Below are 6,000 nucleotides of genomic sequence, written 5' to 3'. Positions count from 1 at the left end.
CATTCACATTTCATAAATTATTTCCTTTATCACTTTGTTGATACATCTCCAACGTATCTATAACTTATGAAGTATTCATGCCATGTTTACAATAATTTTATATGGTTTTGGTATGATTTGCATGGAACTAACCCAGACAGACACTGTTTTCAGCAGAACTACCGTAGTGTTGTTTTTGTGCAGAAATCAAAGTTCTCCAAACACCGCGAAACTTTTTGTGGATTTTTTTTATGGACGAAAAGACCACCAATGGGCCAGAGCAGCACCTGGGGGGTGGCCCGAGGGGGGCACAACCCACCAGGGCGCGCCTGGGCCCCCAGGCGTGCCCTGGTGGGTTGTGCCACCATGGTGGCCTCCCGTACCCCTTATTCACCCTATAAATTCCCAAATATTCCAAAAACCCTCGGGGAGACCCTAGATCAGAAGTTCCACCGCCGCAAGCCTCTGTAGCCACCGAAAACCAATCGAGACTCCATTCTAGCACCCTGTTGGAGGGAGGAATCATCTCCGGTGGCCATCTTCATCATCCCGGCAGCCACCACGATGAGGAGGGAGCAGTCCACCCTCAGGGCCGAGGGTTTGTACTAGTAGCTATGTGTTTAATCTCTCTCTCGCGCGATCTTGAGATGGCATGATCTTGATGTATCATGGGCTTTGTTAACATAGATGGATCATATGATGTTTCTCCCCTCTCTACACTTTTTGTGATGAATTGAGTCTTTACCCTTTGAAGTTTTGTCTTGTCGGATTGAATGTTCAGATCTGAGAACACATGATATATGTCTTGCATATGAATACCCGTGGTGACAATGGGGTATTATTTTGATTCACTTGATATATGTTATAGCACTCAACTTATGGATTCCCGAGGTGACTTCGGGGTAATCTATGCATAGGGGTTGATGCACGTTTTTATTATCTTTTCTCCGACAGAAATTTTGGGGTCTCCTTGTAGTTCTTTGCATGGATTGAGTATTATGAATCTGAAATTGTTTGATAGATATCATATAATTAACTCACGGGTACTCGCGGTGACATTGGGGTATCTAGGTGACATTAGAGTTGGTTGATATGTATCATATGGTGTTATTTTAGTACGAACTCTTGATTAGATCAATCGGAAAGAATAGCTTGCTGTTATTTCAGTACGAACTCTAGGATACATTGATCAGAAAGAATAGCTTTGAGGTGGTTTCGTACCCTACAAACAATTTCTATCTTTTGTTTGCCGCTAATAGGAACTCGGGAGTGATTCTTTATTGCACTTTGAGGGATAATCATATGATCCAACTATGTTAGCATTGTTGAGAGATTGCACTAGTGAAAGTATGCACCCTAGGCCTCATTTTCCATCATTGCAATACCATTTGTGCTCCATTTTACTATTTACTACCTTGTTGTTTTTTATTGTTCGCACTACAAAAACTCATATCTACTATCCATACTACACTTTTATCACCATCTCTTCGCCGAACTAGTGCACCTATACAATTTGCCATTGTATTGGGTGTGTTGGGGACACAAGAGATTTCTTGTATTTGATTGCAGGGTTGCTTGAGAGAGACTATCTTCATCCTACGCCTCCCACAGATTGATAAACATTAGGTCATCCACTTGAGGGAAAATTGCCACTATCCTACAAAACTCTACGCTTGGAGGCCCAACACGAGTCTACAAGAATAAAGTTGCGTAGTATACATCACCGAGATTTGTGATTAGGAACATGGTTGATGTTGATGATCCTCCCCGGTAACGACGCCAGAAATTCCTTTTGATGTCTGTTAGAACTACGTCGGTATTTCCCCAAAGAGGAAGAGATGATGCAGCACAACAACGGTAGGTATTTCCCTTAGTGATGAGACTAAGGTTATCGAACCAGTAGGAGAACCACGCAACACAACGTAAACAGCCCCTGCACACAAATAACAAATACTCGCAACCCGATGTGTTAAAGGGGTTGTCAATCCCTTTCGGGTAACGGTGCCAGAAATTGGCGCAGAGACGTGATAAAGTTTGTAATAGATAGGATAAATTGAGCGCAAATAAAATTAAGTGTAGCAAGGTATTTATATTTTTGGTTTAATAGAACTTAAAATAAAAGGCAAAGGAAAACAGATCACGAAGGCAAATATATCAAAGAAGAGACCCGGGGGCCATAGGATTCACTAGTGGCTTCTCTCGAGAAAAATAGCAAATGGTGGGAAAACAATTACTGTTGGGCAATTGATAGAACTTCAAATAATCATGACGATGTCCATGCAATGATCATTATATAGGCATCACGTCCAAGATTAGTAGACCGACTCCTGCCTGCATCTACTACTATTACTCCACACATTGACCACTATCCAGCATGCATCTAATGTATTAAGTTCACGGAAAAACAGAATAATGCAATAAGAACGATGAAATGATGTAGACAAGAACTATTTATGTAGAAATAGACTCTATCTTGTTATCCTTAGTAGCAATGATACATACGTGTCGAATTCCTTTCTGTCATTGGGATCAAGCACCGTAAGATCGAACCCATCACAAAGCACCTCTTCCCATTGTAAGATAAATAGATCAAGTTGGCCAAACAAGACCCAAATATCGGACAAGAAATACGAGGCTATAATCAATCATGCATATAAGAGATCAAAGAAGACTCAAATAACTTTCATGGATAAAAACATAGATCTGATCATAAACTCAAAGTTCATCGGATCCCAACAAACACACCGCAAAAAGACTTACATCATATGGATCTCCAAGAGACCATTGTATTGAGAATCAAGAGAGAGAGAGAGGAAGCCATCTAGCTACTAACTACAGACCTGTAAGTCTAGAAAGAACTACTCACACATCATCGAAGAGGCACCAATGGACATGATGAACCCCTACGTGATGGTGTCTAGATTGGATCTGGTGTTCTGGAACTTGCGGCGGTTGGAATTGATTTTCGTCGACTCCCCTAGGGTTTCAGGAATATTGGGGTATTTATAGAGAAAAGAGGCGGTGCGGGAGGTCACTGAGGTGGGCACAACCCACCTGGGTGCACCTGGGGGCCCAGGCGCGCCCTGGTGTCTTGTGCCCCCCTCGGGCTCCCTCTCCGGTACTTCTTCGGCCCACTGGATGTCTTCTGGTCCAAAAAATCCACAAAAAGTTTCGTTGCATTTGGACTTCGTTTGATATTGATTTCCTGCAATGTAAAAAACAAGCAGAAAACAGCAACTAGCACTGGACACTATGTCAATAGGTTAGTACCAAAAAATGATATAAAATCATTATAAAGTGATTGTAAAACATCCAAGAATGATAATATAACAACATGGAACAATCAAAAACTATAGATACGTTGGAGACATATCAGTCACCGGCTCAGCTCTTGCCGCTCCTCAGCCGGTCTTCCTCTTCACCATTGGCATACCTGTTGGCTATCTCCATAGCTCGACTAAGAGTCAGGGTCTCAGTTTGGACGAACTTCATGTTCAGCTCCCGGTATCTAACTCTGGCCTTGAAGGCGCAGATTTCGTGGTGCTCGGTGACATTCTCCACCGTATTGTGCAGAGTAGTCCACTGCTGGATATACTCTCAGAGAATCTCATTCTATTCTGCACACAGTGCTGCAACTCGGTCAAACCTCCTGCTCTCTTGTATGTGCCTTCAAAGGTTTTGTCGAACACCTTCGACAGATCATCCCAACAGAAAATGCTACCCGGCGGGAGCTATGTTAGCCAACCCCGAGTAGAGCCTTCTAGCATCAACAACAAATGTTTCATGGCCACATTATCGTTGCTGCAGCCAATATGGACTGCCACTCGGTAATCTTCTAGCCAAATTTCGGGCTTGGATTCGCCGGTGAACTTGCTGATTCCCGTGGCCAACCTGAAGTTGTTGGGTATCTCAGCCACTCGTATTTAACGGCTGAAACACTCGGGGCCTAATGGTACGGAACCACTCAGCACATCGTGATCATGGCCTTCTCACAGGGCCCGGCCTCTGTCGACCAGGTTCTGAGCGAGAATGGATATCGTGTTGAACAGCGTGTCTCGAGTGTCTCTCAACGGGCGAGTAGGACTCGTCATGCGATCATTGTCGTACGTCCACCTGTCATCATAGGGCTGGCACCCGTACGCAACATCTCGTCATGGAGGCATCAGGGCATGATCATAGTTGTCATTACACCAGGGCGACGCAACTCGATCGCGTCTCCGATCTTCGTGATGATCTCTGGAGGAGGAAGTGGCTCGGCACCTGCCCGAGCTGAGTGGGCTATGAGCCGACTGGACGGTCTCCGCACGCACGGATGCGCTATGGATTCAGTCTCTGGACTGGGTCACCACCGCATTCTGCGACAGTGGTGTCTTGACAAGCACCTGGATCTAACGAATCCCTTCTTTGACTGAAGAGACAGAGGGCAGGATGGAATCCGCGATCCGAGTGGCGGTTGTTAGATTTTGCAATGGAGTACTAAGGACTTGATACTTACGAGGTTGTCACTCAAATAGAGCTGACGTTTATGCCGACTAGAACTGGGTTGACAGCGCTCACGCTCATCCAGCTCCCTGATACGTCCATTTTGCATCATGCTTTTATATCAATATTTATTGCATTATGGTCTGTTATTACACATTATGTCTCAATACTTATGGCTATTCTCTCTTATTTTACAAGGTTTACCATGAATAGGGGGGATGCCGGCAGCTGGAATTCTGGCTGGAAAAGGAGCAAATATTGGAAACCTATTCTGCACAGCTCCAAAAATCCTGAAACTCCACGGAAGTTATTTTTGGAATTAATAAGAATTACTGAGCGAAGAAAACACCAAAGGGGGCCCACACCCTGGCCAGGAGGGTGGGGGCGCGCCCACCCCTACTGGGCGCGCCCCCTGTCTCCTGGGCCCCCTAGTGGCCCTCCGGTGCCCATCTTCTGCTATATGAAGGCTTTTACCCTGGAAAAAATCATAAGCAATCTTACGGGATGAAACTCCGCCGCCACGAGGCGAAACCTTGGCGGAACCAATCTAGGGCTCCGGCGGAGCTGTTCTGCCAGGGAAACTTCCCTCCGGGAGGGGGAAATCATCACCAACGATCCTCTCATCGGGAGGGGGTCAATCTCCATCAATATCTTCACCAGCACCATCTCCTCTCAAAACCCTAGTTCATCTCTTGTATCCAATCTTGTATCAAAACCACAAATTGGTACCTGTGGGTTGCTAGTAGTGTTGATTACTCCTTGTAGTTGATGCTAATTGGTTTACTTGGTGGAAGATCATATGTTCAGATCCTTAATGCATATTAATACTCCTCTGATTATGAACATGAATATGCATTGTGAGTAGTTACATTTGTTCCTGAGGACATGGGTGAAGTCTTGCTATTAGTAGTCATGTGAATTTGGTATTCATTCAATATTTTGACGAGATGTATGTTGTCTTTCCTCTAGTGGTGTTATGTGAACGTCGACTACATGACACTTCACCATTATTTGGGCCTAGAGGAAGGCATTGGGAAGTAATAAGTAGATGATGGGTTGCTAGAGTGACAGAAGCTTAAACCCTAGTTTATGCGTTGCTTCGTAAGGGGTTGATTTGGATCCATTAGTTTCATGCTATGGTTAGGTTTACCTTAATACTTCTTTTGTAGTTGCGGATGCTTACAATAGGGGTTACTCATAAGTGGGATGCTTGTCCAAGTAAGGGCAGTACCCAAGCACCGGTCCACCCATGTATCAAATTATCAAAGTACCGAACGCGAATCATATGAGCGTGATGAAAACTAGCTTGACGATAATTCCCATGAGTCCTCGGGAACGCTTTTCTCATTATAAGAAATTGTCCAGGCTTGTCCTTTGCTACAAAAAGGATTGGGCCACCTTGCTGCACTGTAACGCCCCGAGACCGACGCTCTAGAAGACTTCCAGCTATTCTGAGTTTCGTCGTCTGATGTATTTGCTTGTTGCATTCTTCTTAGCTTCATTTGCATTGCATCATGTGATCACGCCATCTTATCATTA

This window comes from Triticum dicoccoides, chromosome 7B (genome assembly GCF_002162155.2).
Source record: "Triticum dicoccoides isolate Atlit2015 ecotype Zavitan chromosome 7B, WEW_v2.0, whole genome shotgun sequence".
In the NCBI taxonomy this organism is placed as follows: Eukaryota; Viridiplantae; Streptophyta; class Magnoliopsida; order Poales; family Poaceae; genus Triticum; species Triticum dicoccoides.
This window is presented reverse-complemented; position numbering follows the sequence as displayed.